The sequence below is a fragment of the Pteropus vampyrus genome, unplaced genomic scaffold (genome assembly GCF_000151845.1).
Source record: "Pteropus vampyrus isolate Shadow unplaced genomic scaffold, Pvam_2.0 Scaffold388, whole genome shotgun sequence".
Classification (NCBI taxonomy): domain Eukaryota; kingdom Metazoa; phylum Chordata; class Mammalia; order Chiroptera; family Pteropodidae; genus Pteropus; species Pteropus vampyrus.
This window is the reverse complement of record NW_011889169.1, coordinates 991582-1009493: the sequence shown is the minus strand read 5'-3', so window position 1 is coordinate 1009493 and position 17912 is coordinate 991582. Positions and strand designations below refer to the sequence as shown.

The following is a 17912-nucleotide window of genomic DNA, read 5'->3' as shown; positions in this document are numbered from 1 at the left end:
CTCTGTGTGTGTACGTGGATGACAGACACAGTGGTGATGGCACACCCAGGACATTTCATAATCGTGATGAATATTGACTGCTGCCTTAGGGCTACCAGAGGTCATCATTACTGAGAAAGCCAAAGGCACTCAGGCAGGCCTTCTTCCTCTCTGAAACTGAGTCATTTACTGAGACACGTTGGTCATTCATGCATTTGTTCATTAACAAATATTTATTGAGTACTTTCCGTGTGTTAGGCATTGAGATATAGGTTGGGCATACAGCGTGAATAAACCAAAGTCCCTGTTTTCACTCTGTGAGCAAGGGTGGGATCAAGAGACCACTAAGAAGCTAGGCAGGTGATGATAGCGGTTTGTAAGAGGGTAGAGGTGGGGTAGAAGTGGTGAGCAGTGGTCAGATATATTTTGAAGGTCAGGCCAACTGGATTTGCTGATGATTGAATAAGGGGTGTAAGAGAAAATGAGGGAGAGGAGTCCAAGTTTTTGGCCTGAGCAATGGGAAGGAGCTTGCTTGCTGCCATTTAATGAGAAGGGGAAGATGTCATGGCCAGTTGTGGTTTCCTGTGAGGACTGTGGAGTTGGACTGCCTGCATTCAAGTCCTAGTTTGCTTGCAGTCTGACTTAGGATAAGTGTTTAACTTTACCCAGCCTCAGTTTCCTTAAATGTAAATCTCTTGGTCTAGGCCATAGGCAGTTGGGCGCGGGGTAATTGTGGGTAAATTGTGGGTAAATGGGGGTAATTGTGTAAAGGGTTTAGGATAGTGCCTAGCATATAATAAGACCTCAGTAAGAAAAAGTTATCTCCGATCATTGTTGTGGAAGGCAGGGAATCCCATGACCAAGCAGGCAGCAGGTCCCACCTCCACCTCCCCCACCCCTTCAAGGAGTTCACTCTCCAAGGGCAGCTCAGACACCATCTGTCCAGCAGAGAAAAGTCACAGGGAGACAGCTTTTGAGGGGCATTAGATAGATGAGCCCTTCCCAGGAAACCTAATCTCATTCTCAGCAGGTGCTAATCCTAGCAGCCCCCTTGGTATCTGAGCCCATCCTACCCAGTTCCTTCCCCACCTCCACCCTGAGTCCTAGACCCTCTTCCCCTTCTCACCACCTCCAAGCTTGCCACCAAGATACTTCCTTACCAGATGGAGTGACTCTTGACAGGAGGAAGCCACCATCCATCTGACTGGGCCCAATCCCTCACATGTATCAGGTGACCAAGGTCTTCAGGTGCCACCTGTCCAGAGCTGCGCTCCCCCCCGCCCCGCCCCCCAGCATACACACGTGCCAGTTCCTGGGCGTGGTGCTTGATCCGGACAGATCCAGGCTGGAGCCAGCTGGAGCCAGGGACTCCCACTGTGCCCCAGCTGCTGCCTGCCCTCCCACCCACAGGCAGAGAACAGGCTTAACTCTTTGAACACCACACATGTAGCCAGGGTTTGTGGTTGCAGTTCTGACTCTGAGTATTGCACTGTTCAGCACACTTTTTTTTTTTTTTTAAGAAACTTAGCATGAATATAACAATATCTAATACATATGTAAAGTTTCAAAAATAGGAAAATGATCACCTGTAAACTAATTACCCAGTTTAAGAAATCAAACATTTGTGAATACCTTAGAAATCCCCCATATGCCCCTCTCCCATCACAGCCACCTTTTACCCATTCTCCTGACATTTGATTCGTATTTATCATTCCCTTGCCTTTAAAATAAAGTTTTACCACATATATATGTATATATATTGTCTTTCATATGCTTTCAATTTTCATTTCAATATACTGTGTGTATTCATCTGCAGTTTGCTCTTTTCATTCAATATTGTGAGATCCATTGATGTTATGTGTACACCTGTAGTTCGTTCATTTTCATGTCCTTTTGTATGATTATGTCTCAAATTGTATATCCATTCTACATCAGTAGTTATTTGGATTGTTCGCTTCTTTTCGCTATTTCAAACAATGTGGTTTTGAACATTCTGTGTGTGTCTCCTGCACATGCACATGTTCAAGAGTTTCTCCAGGGTAGTGGTTTTGAAGACTTTAGCTGCATATCAGAATTACTCCCAGACTTGTTAAACTAGTTTGCTGGGCTCCACCCTCATAGTGTTTGATTCTCTCTGTCTAGGTTGGGGCCCTGAGAATTTGCATTTCTAGCAGGTTCCCAGGTGATTCCGCTGCTGCAGGTCCTGGGACCACACTTTGAGAATCATTGCTGTAGGGTATTGGTTTATCCAGGAGTAGGAGTACCTGATGAAAGGTAACATCATATTGTTTTTCTATGAATTTGTAAGAATTTACGCCACCACCAGCAGCATATGAGTTTCCTTTGCTTTACGTCTTTGTTAATACTTGATATGGTCAGACTTTAAAATTTTTATAGAGCTGGTGGGTGTGAGAATGGTATCTTGTGGTTTTAATTTGCATTTCTCAGATTGCAAGTGGGGTTGAGAATCTTTTCTTATACCTATTGACCATTCATATTTTTTTCTTTTGTAAAATACCTGTTCAAGGCTTTGCTCTGTTTTCTTTTGATTTCATTTTTTTCTTATGGATTTGTAGGAATTCTTTATATATTATGAATACTAATCTTGTCTACATATGTTACATTGTATGCTTTCAGCTTGTAGTTTGTCTTTTGAATTTTTATATATACCTTTTGATGACTAGAATTCCTTAATTTTAACATAGTTGAGCCTTTTCTTCTATGATTCATACCTTTTATAGTTTGTTGAAGAAATCCTTCCTTAACCTGTGATCTTAAGTACGTTAGTCTATATTTTCTCTAAAAGTTTTAAAGTTTTGCCTTTCATTTTTAAGTCTTTAATAGATCTGGAATTGAGTCTTGTGTGTCACCTTAGTATTTTTGTTGGTGGAATACCTTTATTTCAGTAGGTTTTAGATGTCTATGAATCTGAACTATTTATAACTTGAGTTGTACATAGACCTTATTATATACACTGCATTAATCTTTCATATTCAACAAAGATGCCCTCTTTGGGAAAGAGTTTTGATCACATTTAAAACCTTTCCAAGATTTTTGTTAGATTTTTCCAATTTTAGATATGATAATGATATTGTGGGTCTGTTTTTTTCTTCCTCTTTAAGATTCTTTATTTTTCAGAAATACGTACTGACCTATGGCTGCAATTTACTTCAGAATTTTACAGGGGCGAGGGAGGGTGGTTGGGGAATAGATGAAATAGCATTGGTACTGAGTTGTTAACTGTTAAAGCAAAGGGATGGGTACATACATGGTGGTTTATTTTATTATTCTGTCTACTTTTGTGCATATTCAAATATTTTCATAATAAAAAGTTAAAAATATCCAAGGACTATTTCCAGGGTTACTTATGAGGTAAAAAGCATCTTTTCTTATATTTTATTAGCCATTTGTATTTCTTCCAGAGCCAGTTGGGTCTCCATTTACTTCTAGGAATCCCTGATAGAGTGTTCTTAGCATGCAGATAGGAGATTAATTGCCAAGGAAAACAGGAGTGAGAAAGAAAGATGGGAGGAAGATGTTTCTCAGGCCTAGTTGCCAGCCCTTCCCCTGGAGCCTGACAAGCCCCACTCCCTCTAGGACTAGGTTCCTTCCCATCCTTTTTTCTTCCAGGACTGTCAGGGAGAATTTTTATTTGACCAGAACCTTCTTTCCCTGTTATTCCACCTGGACAGACAACCCAGAAGATAGAGGAACCTCATCCTGGTTCTCTTCTAGCACCCAGGGACAAAAGGTCAGAGATGATGGCAACCCTAGTGCAGTTGGTCACACAATACTGGTGTTATTTTGGTGTTGCAGGATGCAAATACCAGAGTGGTCATTTTTCTTTGATAGTGTAATAATTGGCCAAAGAATCTTTCTCTGGAGAATTCCAACTGCTTTTCATGGGAGTCAGTCAATCTCAATCCCTCCCTTCTCTCTCTCTCTCCCTCCCTCTCCCTCTCTCTCTCCATCTCTCTCTCTCTCCCTCGCCCCTTTCTCTCCCTTCTCTTCTTTAATTTTTTATTTATTTTCTTGGGATAGGCATATATTCTTGTGGTTCAAAATGTGAAAAGAACAGCTGTCCCTCTCCCACCCTTGTATCCCAGCCACCCAGTTCACTTCTTGGAAGAGTAGACTGTAGATATAAGCAAACACATATATGTTTCCCCTGATTTTTACACAAATGATTATGTGCCATGCACACTGTTTGGTACTTTAATTTTCTCACTTATCTCTTAGAGATCATTCCGTATCAGTTCATCAAGAGCGTCCTCAGTCTTTTTAATAGGTGCATAGTATTCCATACATGGTACTGTCCTCTACTTTGTCAACACTTTTTTGCAGTCTTGCAATTATAATAGTGATACTCAATGAACAGCCCTGTTTAGTTGTCATTTGGCTCATGTGTGAATACAGGGTATCTGTGGAGAATAAATCCTTAGAAGTGGAATTGTAGGCTCAAAGAACGTGTGTACTTATGATTTTGATAAATAGTATTGCCAGCCTGAGCCTGTATCTGTTTACAGGAGCATCTTTTCTCTGAGCACCCCTTCCACCCTTGCCTCTGGATACAAAGATAACACTTTCATGTATCAAGCAAAATTGTTACTGCGTGCCAAGTACAGCACATTATCTGGTAGTATAGCCACCAACAAGGAACGTTTTTAAATGAGAAAACTAAAGCTCAGAAAGATTAAATAGTGTGACTTAGTCGCTGACCCAAGCTAGTAAGTGGCGTAGCTGGGATTTAAACCCAAGTTTGAAGCCTCTAACACCTGTGCTGTTAAAGAGCACCTTTGACTGCCTCTCAGGAAGAATAATATATGTTCTTAGAGTCTAACACAGATGAGAAGTCAGGCTCAAAGAGAGTAACTGGCCAAAAGAACACACAGCCAGGAAGCTGTGGAGTCCCCATGGGGAGGCCACATATGTCTGATCTGAGGTATGGTCTGTACTAAGCTGCCTCCCTTCCTTTCATGAAGTTTCCAAATCTAATTAGAATTCCATCAAGAAATCTTTCTCCACCCAGAGCTCCAATTGCTATAGTCAGCCATAAGTCACTTTTTCTTGGTATGTATCTATTGGCTATCAGAGGGGCCCACAGACATAACCCATCTATGATTAATATACTAACAACAATATAGTTGATGCCATTTGTTGAGTGCCTACCATATGCAAGATGCTGTAAGGTGCACTCTGTTGTATTTTTAACTCACAATAATACTGCTTGGGAAACATATTATTGTCCCCATTGTCTAGATTAGAAAACTAAAAGTAACACAAGTTATATAATAGTCCTAAGGTCATATTCTAATAAGGACAGAATCCAAATTCAATTAGACTCAGAAGCCCTCATTCACTCACTCTGGTGTCTGTGGGTTTCCCTTGGCTCTCTCTGCCTCTTCCACTTTTCTATATTGTTTGGTGCCTTCTCTAGAGGTAAGTCTGGCTCTTTGTGGTCACATTGACTGCTATACAGGAAAGGGCCTATAGCTTCCATTTGCCCCATATCCTCTACCCCTAGTGCTTTAGCACAGGGTAGCCAAAAAAGTGGGATGCCACATGACACCTGAGGATTGGTGGGTTATCATTGACAGTGACCCCCACACACACTAACCCCCCACCCCCCACAATACCCATCTCCCAGTCATTTAACAGGTGCTCTCTAACCACCTTTCATGTGCTCTCTGCTTCAGTGAGAGAGAAGAGAAATATAAAATAGAGGCCTAGCTCTCAACAACTTAGGTCATGAGACTGCAAGTACTAAAGTGAATGAAAAGACTACAAGGGTTAGAGAAGTTCAGAGGAGAAAGGAAACATAACGTAATTATAACAGTAGCAAACATTATCGAGCACTATAGGGTAGGTCTTAGGCCCATTTTATAAATGCGGACCCTGAGACTCAGAGTTTATATGAACAGCCCAGGGTCATACAGCAAATAAATGTCAGTGTCTGAACCCTACCACAGCCTCTCAGGGGACAGCACTGTGGGCTCTGGGCTGAGTGGCCTGGAGGTTCCCGGTAAAGAGACTCTGGAAGGGTGGACCAGATATGGACAAGAAGGGGAGAGGCTGAGGTGTTGTAGAATGGAAGACTAAGAAGTGGAGCCATAATATCCCTAAGATATTGCAGCTCGTGCCTTCCACTCTCCTTTCCAATGCGGGGAAGCCCAGGCTTGGGCCGCAGAGTCATAGCACAGGGTGAATAAGGTTTGTCCAGTGCTTCTTTGTGTCCATACGTTATCTCATTGAGCCTCTGACTATGCTAGGAGGTAGAGGAGGGCTTCCTCTTACTGTAGAAGGACCTGAGGTATTCTACTTTAAATTCTATCCATGCTGCCCCCACATTCCTACGGTGGGGAACATAGGCTCTGCAATCAGACACACCTGAATTTGAATCCCACCTCCTCCATATTGTGTCTCTAGAATAAAGGTTTACAAGTTAGGGCAATTCCAGGTAAAGAACAGGCCCTTTAGGAAGCAGGCATATTCTGAGGGGGTGGACAACATAAAGAAGCATAATACCAAAGTTCTTACAGTGCTTTTTTTCAATGCACTTTGGTTTACATATGAAGAAAGTGAAGTGCCCCCAGGGGTTAAGTGACTTCTCTAGATCATACAGTGAGTTAATAAATGGCAAAGTTGGGATTAGAACTCAGTCTCTGGTCTCCTAAGAGAGCTTACTACTTTTTCCTTACACAGCACTGCTCCCCTGAGGGAGTGCAGGGTAGAGTCCTAGGGATTGGATCATAACATTTTGGAGCTAGAGAGGGCCTGAGAGATCATCTGGTCCATCTTCCACACTTGACAGATGAACGAAGTGAGGCCCAGGGTGTTTAACCGAAGTGTCCATCGCCAGATGGAGCTACCAAAGAGCAAGAGTAAACCCACATGTCCTGACTCTAAAGTCCCAGGTCCTTTTTACACTGCCTTGCAAAACTTCCAAATTGTCTTTTTCTAGGCAAATCTGAAGCCTCACTCCAAATGCCAGCAGCAGTTTACAATTAGAACAACTGATTTGAGAAGTGTGTTTCCAAATACTGTGCGTGTGTGTGTCTCAATTCCTTTTTTTTTTTAAATTTTTTAAAATTTTATTTATTTTTTTATTTTTTAGGCGAGGCAACCTTTGGTTGACCTCACAGATTGCAAAGACCTTGTCAGCTTACAATCCCTTATTTTTTTATTTTTTACACCTACAACACCTGGTATTCCTAGGTGGTCTCCTATCCAAGTACTAACCAGGCCCAAGCCTGCTTAGCTTCTGAGATCAGATGGGATTGGGCTTGTTCAGGGTAGCATGGCCGTAGACTGTCTCTCAATTCTTAATAAGGACGATATACTACAAGAGGGGGGAATGTCAGTAGAAGACCGTGGTAGAAAAAAAAATTTACAGTCTCTGAAATCTAAGGAGTTCCTCAAAGCCAGGAAACAGTGTAGAGGCCAGCCTCCTTGCCTATTCCAGCTAGCTCACCACTTGTCCTGCCCCCTACACAACAGGCCTTCAGAAGGCCCAGCCTTCCCTTGGCAGCTGCATCTGGTGAACACCAACGGAAATCCCTGGTATTTTTCTTCGCATGCAACCAACCATGGAGATGTAGGTCAGGCATTGCTGGCCTGGCAGTTACAACAGCTCTAGCTTTACCCTCTGCACCTGCAGCCATGTTTGCTGAGCTCCACAGGGGTGGGCAAAGGATATTCCCCTCCAAACAGGGATGGAATCCTCAAGAGTCTGTGTGAGCAGAGCTGGCTGGGACTTAGGAGGGTGCTAGAAGAGACCATCTGGAATGTGGGGACTAGGAGGGTGGTGGCTCTGTCTCTTTCTCCTTTAATATCTGATACCTGCTATGACTAGTAGCAGGGTTGGTAGTACCTCTGCTCAGCTTAGCTCAGAGTCATCATCACTGATGAAGACTAGAAAGGTCCCATTCTCCCCCTGGTCTCCCAGGCCTGCTCCCGAACCCCCACGCCTGTCTGGTGTTTACAGGATTGAAGCTGCCACCCTTTGGGACCTAGCCTGTTTTCATTTCTGCTCTCAGCTGTTTGGTCTCCATGGACATCACCTACAGGTTTCTGCGTACCGGTCCCCCACGATGCAGTCCCATGAGGCCCCCCTAACCTCACACACTCCTCTTTGGCCTTTGTTCTCTTCAGCACAGCTGCCAGTTCTGTGCCTGCCTCTGGGGAGAGCTTTCCTGGCCCCTCAGACAAACTTTGTTGGTCCAGTCTGGCTGCACCCTTCTAAGATTCAGTCTCTTTCTCTGCACCCTGGGGGTGTGGGGCTTTGATTCTAAGACACAGAAAGGGCACCTGTGTGGCTGCTCTGGACTGGCTTTCTATTGGCTGGCTATTCTGTCCTGATCTTTTTCTTGCCCTGGGCCTTATGTATCTCCTTTGTAAAGATGTGGGACCAAGATTGGTACATGTACTGTTGGTCTTCAAGATAACTTAAAGGTGATATGCAAATGGACATTTTTATCTTAATAGCATTTTTATTTTGATTTCCATCTGTGGCAAATGATACTGGTTTTCTATTTATAGTAGTAGTAATATTTTGCCTTTTCATTTCATTTATTTAGCAAATACTCAGTATCTACTGTATGCCAAGCACTGTTCTGGTTGTGGGGGATATCTGTCTTCATGGAGTTTACATTCTGAAAAGACAGAGTGATGGCAGAGTGGAGGGCCAGAGAGGCAGCTTTTGGAAATTGTTTTTAATAAAGAGTGGTTGGGAAAGGCTTCTCTGAGGAGGAGGCATGACCTGAGGGGAGTAAACTATGTAACAATATGTGGTAAGAACATTCCAGGCAGAGGGAACAAGTAGAGAGACTTTAAGGTGAGAAGGATATGCTTGGCTTGTTTGAGGAAGAGCAGAGGACATGAGTGTGGCTAGAACAGAGTGAGCAGAGGAGAAAGTGGTAGAAGGTGACGGTTTGTGTGAGCCATGGTGAGGCATTCTGTCTCTTCCTCTGGGCAAAATGAGAAGGCAGTGGAATATTTTGACGAGACAGGATCTGACTGCTTTTAGAAAGACCATTCTGGCTACTGTGTGGTAGAGACCATAGTGGGGGAGATAAGAAGCTGGGAGACCAGTAAGGTGGTTGTTACTGGCAGAAAATGATGTTAGCTTGGACCAAATGATGGCAGTGGAGGTGGTAAGAAGTAGTGGATTCTGGATTAATTTTGAATATAGATCCAAAGGAACTTGCTGACAGATCAAAACTACAGAGGATTTAAGGATGACTCCAGGGTGTTCTAGACTTTAGCACCCGCAAGGACGAAGCTACCACCGTTTACTAAAAAAGGGGAAAGATGCAGAAAGAACAGGTTTTGGTGGGGGGAGGTGATGTAAGAATTTTCAATACATTTACTTGAATTTTTAGAAAGTAAGTCAGTTGATAGAAAAATGTTAATAATGATAATAATAATAATGATACATGGATAAGACCAACACAGTGACAGCTAATATTGTGGATAAGAGTGGACCAGATGTGTCTTTGTTTCCTTCCAGCTCTAAAATTCTGCTTTGGTGATTTCAGATCTCACAATCTCCCATTCATAAAGATTGAGAACTTGAGGCTCAGCCTAGACTGTAAGCAATACAGAAGGAATGACAGGAGAGGAATCCCTTGGACCAGGCTCACCTCTTGTTAATTTAGAAGGACTTGGGAGGTTCTTGCACACATCTTGGCCTCCGGGCACTGCCTCATTCACTCACTCACTGACTCAATGAGCATCTTCTGCCTAATAGGGCCTAGGCACAGCACAGATCTGATGCTCGCTCCCTCCTAATATAAAGCAAACTATCTCTACCTCCACCCTCACCCTAGGCCTGGCTTCTCCATGGCCCTGCACTTACCTGGAGCTTGGGTGATATGTTTGCTGAAAGTGGGCAGTTGCAGCCCAGACAGACCCTGCCCTCCCTTGGTCTCTGTCCAGTCATTCCTTCCTTCTCTTATTGCCGTCTATCCTTCAGAGCCTGAGAGGAAATGGCTTTGCCTCCATGAGAGCAGAAATGGTTTTGTCTTATTGCATTCCTGTAGTTATCAAGCTGGAAAAAATTTATCTAAGACTCTTCTCCTGGTTTTTGTAGATGAGAAACAGAAGGCCCGAGAGGCAAGAAACTCCCAGAGTCCACATCCCACTCGTTAGCAAATCCTTTCTTTCAGCTCCACTTTTAAAAATAAATTCTGAAACTGACTGCTTCTCACCAGCTTCCCTGGCACTGTCCCGGCTAAGCCACCATTGTATTTCTTTTGGATGACTGCATCAGCTCCTCACCAGACCTCTTGCTGCTTCCACCCTTGCCCCTGAAGGTCTCCACCCAGCAGCCAGAGGGACCCTGTTAAAACCAAAGTCAGATCACCTTCTCCCCTTCTCACAACCCCACAGTGTTCCCATGTCACTCAAAAGACAAGCCAAAGGCCTTAAATGGCCTTCAAGGCCCTGAACAATCCGGCCTTTGCTACTGCCAGAACCCATTGCTACTATTATCCCCTCATTACTTGGCTTCAGCCACACTATTTTCTTAACTATTCCTAGAAGACCCCAATTATGTACCTGCCTCAAGGCCTTTGCACTTGGTAATCCCTCTGCCTTTCCTCAGATCCTTGCAGTACCTGTTCCCTCACTTCATTCAGGGCTCTGATCAGATGTCACCTCCTCAAGAAGCTTTCCCTGACCACAGGTTCTAATCCTGCCTTCTTTTATGTTTCTCTCTAACCCTTTTTCTCTCGTTTATTTTTCCTTTTGCCACTTATCACCATCTGACACATTTATTTGTTGCCTGTCTCTTCCCATTAAATTATAAACTCATGCAGGTAGGAATTTTCATATGATTTAGTCACTGCTTTATCCTTAGCACTTAGCATAGTGTCTGGCATTTAGTGGGCGCTTAATAAAGATTTATAGAATGAATGAGTGTCCAGAGCTAAGCAAGGCAGCTTGTCTGGTCCTTCCTGCAACCCCACAGGTCGACTCACAAAGGGGTCACGGTCTATCTTAGGAAACTCAGCTAATAGCTCTACCAAAGCTACTTGGCATCACTTTTGTTTCTAAGGTAATGACCAGATAGTGGGAGGGACTCGCTGCAAGGACTGGCCTTGCAAAGGTTGGGTTGAGGGTAGAGGGAAGCACAGAGCAGCCATCAGCACACCTCTCTCTTTCTCAGCCCTGAGAGAACCAGGGGGCATGATGCCTCGTCCCTGTTCTCAAAGTCATCTCTGACTTCCAGGGCCCAAAATAGCAGATCCCCAGGAAATAGTGGATGGACGGGTAAAATGGGGAAGCCGGGAAGAGCATAGTAACATCCCTCTGCATCTATCCTATTGCACTGACAAATTCAATATGCTGTGGAGTCAGACACCCTCACTCAGTAACCAGTGATCTCAAGCAAAGTCTCACCTCTCTGAGTCTTAGTTTCCTCATTGGTAAGATTGCAAGATTTTGAGAATTCAGGCAGGGACTCAGTAAATATTAGCTGTTACTTTTTTGTTTGTAGCTATAAATAATGCGATACACCATGAGACACACAAATGAGACCACTCATTTTTAGCTATTGAAAAAATAAACAACTAACATTTATTGAGCACTTTGCATGAACCATTTAATTTTTGCTACCAGGCCTATGAAGTACAGTGTTCTCACTTACAGAGAGGACACTGAGCTTGGAAAGGTAAAGAGTCTTGCCCCTGATCCAGCAAGTAGGCAGTCACAGTGCTGGGGTTGGAATACACTGTCAGACTCCAGGGGTCTTAAGGCAGGGGAGTCTGTTCCCTTTTCTGGGTCTCATTTTCACATCTCTGTGAACCACAGATCATAACACATGATTTCTGGGTGGTCCTCATGCAACATCAGGTGGAACTGTGAGTTGCTTCTGGGCCTCCTAGTGGTGCTGGTGGTGGTGGTCTTCTGCAGCTTCTTGGTTCTCTGGGTGTTGACTATGAACAGCAAACCTCCAGGTGGCCCCTGGCTCAGCATCACCAGCTATGGACAGAGGACTCCAGCTTTCTTGGCCCCATCTCAGACAGCTTGCTGTTCTGCACCTTGAGGGGGCTGGTAGACTGTGGCGGAGATGAACAGGGGAGAAGACTAAAGGAACAGGAATGTAGGAAATGCAGCCTCGTGGGAGCCTTTGGCTCTGAGTTTTTGGTTACAGGAGTGTGTGTGTGTGTGTGTGTGTGTGTGTGTGTGTGTGTGTGCGCGCGCGCGCGCGCGCATGCGCACACACACGCGCACACACGCGCACACTCACATGTACAGAGGGAGGGAAGGGTGAAGCAGAGATTTGCTCCCACCCCCAGATCCTTCAGAGCTGTTGTCTTCTGCTGTGGAATTCCAAACATTTCCGATCAGATAAAGGTGGCTGAAAATACCAGAGACTTGTCTGGACTGGTTGGAGGCAGTGCTGGGGTGAGGAGGTTGAGGCCACAGGGGCAGAGACCAGCAAGGGTGCCCTGGGTCACATGTGCCCATTGCCCTTTTCCTCTGGAATCTTGCAGATTTGAAGGCAAGGCTCTTCAAGCTTTGAGGTGAAAGAGGATCAGACCCTTGTGGCTACAAGTCCTTCAGCTCCAGAATGTTGCCTCTCACCTTCCACACTAATTACTGGATCTTGTAGATCCAATAAAGAGAGAGAACCCAAGTAGTCACTTATTCATCCATATGTGAGTTACTTTCATCCCTCCTCACGCTGCAGAACTAATAGGAGCCCTTTGAGATGATCTCCTTTATTTTACAGATGAGGAAAGTCCCAGGCTTTCCCAGCATCCCAGACGGGCCTGGACTCACCCCAAGCAAACCAGTGATAAAGCTGGGACACAAAATTCACATCTGCTAACTCTCAGCCCAGTGCTCTTTTCTTTACAGCGTGCAACATTGACCACCGCCAGATGAGGGAGTGGGGACAGCTTTGGGGAAGGGAGGGAGCAGCTGCTTTAGACTATGGAGTACTTGGAGTCATAGACCCCCAGAGGAAGGGATGACCCCAGAAACCAAGCTCCTGGTCCTTGTAGGTTGTTATTATTGCAGTCTCTCCTGCCTGTTGCCTCAACACAATGCAGAAGATGCCTTTTCCAGAACCTTCCTATAGCTTCCTATCTGCTTTCTGAGGCTGGAAGAAATTTTTTCTTGAGGGGTGGAGGTGGGGTGGGGAGTTGTCCTGGGTACCCTGCCCAATCACCTGGTGTCTCGGGTCCTTCTCCTGGTTTTACCAGGCAGTGAGGATGGGACTGAAGAGGGAGAAAATTGGCCTTTCTTCCCTTCCCTCTTTACTGTTTACCAGTAAGCCAGTCATCAACACCTTTGGGCTTAGAAGTGACTGGACTAGGCCTGAGGGACAGAGTTCATGGTCAAAAATGAATAGCTCAGTAAATGTTGTGAGAGAGCTTAGCAGAGGGATCGGCATGGGCAAAGGTCTGGGGGCTGAACAGAACATAGCATGTGAGGAATGAAGCAGTCTGACGTACACTAAGCAGAAGAAACCCTGCAGGGTAGAATAAGAACAGTAATAATAGCTGCCATTTACTCAAAATCTACTAAGTGCTGTTCTTAGAGCTTTATATGTATTGAATCCTCATAGTGTTCTTGTGAAATAATTATTTTTAATCCCCATTTTACAGACGAGGTCCACAGCCAAACATCTTAGTATAGTTGCAAGACTTATTGGGTACCTGCCTGTTCTTTGCCCTGGCAGCCCAGCTTGTGGAGAAATGGAAGTTAATTTGTCACCAGTCTTGGCCTCACCCAAATGGCGCCACCATTGTACAAATAAGGAAACTAATAGAGAGGAGCAGGACCTGGTCCAGGGCCCTGAGCAAGGCCAGCAAAACTTCCTTCACCAGCCCGTGTTGCCTTCCTGGGCAGCCAGCCCTTGAGACAGAGTTGGAGAAGAGCAGAGGAGGAGAGAGGACTAGTACTAAGGCCCAGCCATTGAGGGGAGATAGACAGAAAGAGGCAAAGGCTTCCATTAGAGCTGTTCAAAGATGAAATGTTCCACCGAGGAGGGAGGGAGCCCCTTATGACATGTATGTAAGCAGAGAATGTCCTAGAGAAGATTGTGAACTCCCACGGGTATGGACCATCTGGAATGAAACAGACTCACTATGTGACCTGAATGCTCCACCTTTCTGAACCCCATCTGGGCCATGACCATGTTAGGGATGAGTTTGAGCATCACGTGGAGGGTTGGATGGTTATGTTGTCAGGTCACTTTTGAGCTTGACTCTGTTTCAAGGGTGAGCCTTGGTTCTTTTCACTGTCAACACTAGGAGAAGAGTGAAAGGCTATGGCAGAATAGGGAGTAACCGGAGATGGGATGAAAGGAGACTGAGGCGAGGGAAGCCTCATAATCCCAGGGAATGGATGCATATGGGCATGCGCAGCCACCCAGGAGCCATTAAGTGCTTGAGCCAGACTGCCTGGATTCAGATCCCAACTCTGCCATTTATAAACTCTGTGACCTTGGGAGGGTAACTTGGACTCCGTGACTGAATCCTCATCTGTAACTTGGAGAGTAATAATAGCACTCACTTCATGGGGTTATTGTGAGGATTAAGTTAATTTCTATACACGATGAAGCTCTTAGCACCATGGAAAGTGCTCGGTAAATATTAGCCATCATTCCCAGAGAAAGCGGTCATGAGCCCCAGAATGAGCATCTGTGCCCCCAGTAAATGTTTTTCTGAATTATCTCCCTCTGCCTCTAAGGCTAGCACCCTGGTTCTGAGCTGAGGAGGTGGAGATCCCACATTCACACTGCCAGGCCTGATAGCTTTCTCGATTCCCCAGCTGAGGTGTTATCTTCTCCCTGCACAACCACTTCCTTTTCTGAGAAATGAGCACATCTGTCAGGCTTAGCTTCTTAGAACTAATGGTGGGGGAGGAGGCAGGGGAGGAGAGGCTGGCAGCTGACAGGAACAGAGTTGGAGAAGATTAAAATGAAGTATGCTATGAGGATGCCTTCAAATATTTCCTAAAGCCCAGATGCCTTCGGTGCCCCATGACACCCTCTTCAGCCAGTAACACCAAGGTTACCTTGCTTTACCAAGTGCTTGTATCCCCTGATCCCATCACCATTACTTTGTGGGTGGGCTCAAAGCAGGAGAAACTGAGGCTCAGAAGTAGAGAGGCTTGCTATGGTGCCCACAGCTCGGCTGGCTAAACTGAAGTGTCAACCTCAGCAGTCTGGCCACCCACCCCACTGAGCTACCTCTCTGAGTTGCCCACATCCAGGCCCATGTTCCCCTGGGAAAGCCAAGGGAAGTGGATTCCAACCACAAGCACCACTTCTTCCAAGTCTCCGCCTGTAACTCCCTGCCAAGAGAGTGATAAGCCCTCTCTGTTTGCCACCCCCCTTCCCCCCCGCCTTCCTGCCATTTCCCAGGAATCTCCTAACAAGGCCTCATTGGTCTGTCTGTCCAGCAGGCATTATCAGCCTCTCCCCCAGGGAAACTGAGGCCAGGAGCAGAAAGTGACTCTGCAAGTGATCCATGGCCCACCCATGTAGGGCCATGACAAAGCCAGTCCTGATGTCCCCGGTACTCTCTCTGGGCTGCTAGGAGCCCCTTCCTCTTCTCCACCTACGTCTTTCCCGAAATAACCAAACAGGAAGGAAGCGGTGGGCCTGGGCCCTCCAGAGTCACCCTAGAGGAAGGAAGGGCTCGTCTGGCACAGGCACTTGTCCTCACTGAAGCCAGGACGGAAGGGTTTCACTTTCCCTCCTGGTTTTCGTCATATCCTTTTCCTGTGGCACCCAATTCTCCTCAGCTGGCTGGGGGCCAGAGCTCATTCAGCTGGTGGCCTCAGGCCACCTTCCCCCTTCTACAGGACTCAGGACTATAGCTCCGACACAGAATGTGAGGTTTGCTTCTGTACATGCTGGGACTTGAAACTGGCTTCCTCACTTACTTACTTTGGGCAGGTCTCGATATCTCTGAGCTTCAGTTTACCTGGATTAGATTGAGGACCTCCTTCAGTAACAGAAGTGCATGCACCTAGCCCACGATGGAGCCAGATTGTTGGTGCAGGCAACCCAGCCAGGTCACCACATTCACTTAGAATGTTACCTTCTGTGTTCCAGGTACATGACCAGGTTCTGGAGATACAAGTGACAAAACCACACACGGTCTAGTGGGAGAGACAGGACAAAAAATAATCACTCAAGGGACCATGATTGTGCATATAATCAGCGAATATGGCCCAGTCAGGATAAAGTACTTTAGCTCAGTGCCTGGCACATAAGTTATTATTTTATTGTTATTTAACATGTGAGGACACTAGAAGTCAGGTGAAGTAACCTACTCAAAGTTAGACAGCTGGGAAGAAGCGTAGAAATGCGGGAGGTAAGAGAGAAGAGTGGGAATTAGAGGACTGATCAGTTCAAGCAGGGACTGCACTGCAGCCTGACAGGATGGGTGGTACGCTGGCACTTGGGCCACTGCCCCAGGGACATCGCTATGCCAGCCTTTTTCCTGACCTCTCCAAGATTGCAGATGGCTGCAAGGTGACCTGCATTATTCAGCTGGCTGCCTCTGGGCAGAGATCTAGCTGAAGTCAGTATATACCTGTCTGAATCGGCCCCTGGCGTCATCACACTTGACCCCTGAGCCCCCCAAATGGATGAGGGAGACTGACACACAGACAGAAGGCCTCAACCTAGGGACACCCTGTCTCTCTTTCCCACCTCAGGGCCTTTGCACTTGTTGCTTCCACTGGAACATGCTTTCTCACCCAAGATTATTGATCCTCCCTTGGCCACCTCCACCTTGTCACTCAGGTCTCAGCTCAAACCTCACTTCCCCAGAGAGAACTTCTGAAATTATTTTGTTTCTTATTTTCTCTGCTTACCACTAGGATGGTGTTTTCTCCACATTTTTTCTTTATCTCCACCCCCTAAGGAGTCTTTTTAGACATTTTTTACCTAATTGCCCTCCTATGACATTTGAATACCACAACTGTACTGTGTATCTCTGCGTGTGCTGTGGCCCCATGGCGAACCATAGGCCACTGTAATATCCAAGAGTTTTTCACTTCACCCCACTGGAGGTGATACCACCCTCACCAAGCATGCATGGACTAGAACACAAGCTCCATGAAAGCAGGAACCTTGTCTTGCTCACTGCTGTGTCTCCAGTGCTGGGCTTGGAGGATGGTCAGTGCTCAGTAAATATTTATGGTGTGAATGAAAGCCCATAAGCCCTGGGCGCACAAGGAGACACTCTTCCTGGAGTTGAACGAGGAACTAGTAAGGATGGTCTCTTGGAAGAAGAGACTGCATAGTGGAGTTTCGTAAGCTCAGTAGGGCTTGGCTAACTGAGGAAGGGAGATGTAGGAAGGGTGACCAGTTAGAGGACACTGTGCTGGCAAAGGCACAGGGACAGGAAGCAAGGTGGAGCATGTGGGGTGGAGCCATTCCTTGTATGTGGCCAGGACTATGGGAGGCAGGACCTTGAAAGTAGATCCAGCCTTGACTTCTCCTGGGGACCCTGGTTCTTGTCTCACCATTCTGAAGGGCCCTGATGCCAAGTTGGGAGACCCCAATTCCGAATCCAAGCTCTACCACAAACTATCTGTGTGACACCGTAGAATGGGCAAGTGGGTTGGCCTTACTGACTGTGAGGTCTGCCTGGCTAGGAGTCCACAATTCTCCCATGGGGGTCATTAGCCACTGTCTCTCCGCACTGGCTCTGAAAACCTCCACCTGGATCCCCATGATAGCAGTAACAGCTGCAAAGAGACACTTTCCTCATTTGCTCTCACCTAAGCTAAGGATGCAGTCTCCCAGGCCTGGGTCTCCTGAAAGCCTTTGTGACCTCAGAGAGCTAGCTCCCTGAAACTCACTCTCATATCTCACCTCCCTGCCCACCATGCCAGCTCTGGCTAAAACCAATGGGAGCCACTGAGGAGCGGGCAGCGGAGGTGGGGGGGGGCGGGGGGGG

At 46.0% G+C, this 17912-nt stretch overlaps 1 protein-coding gene and 1 pseudogene across 9 annotated transcripts in view; one reads left to right on the top strand and one right to left on the bottom strand.

The window, feature by feature from the left end:
* BCL2L1 (BCL2 like 1) overlaps positions 1 to 17912 on the top strand; it is a 42572-nt gene that overhangs the window by 20571 nt on the left and 4089 nt on the right. The window lies entirely within an intron of this gene.
* Positions 7170 to 7288, bottom strand: LOC111731630 (annotated as a pseudogene).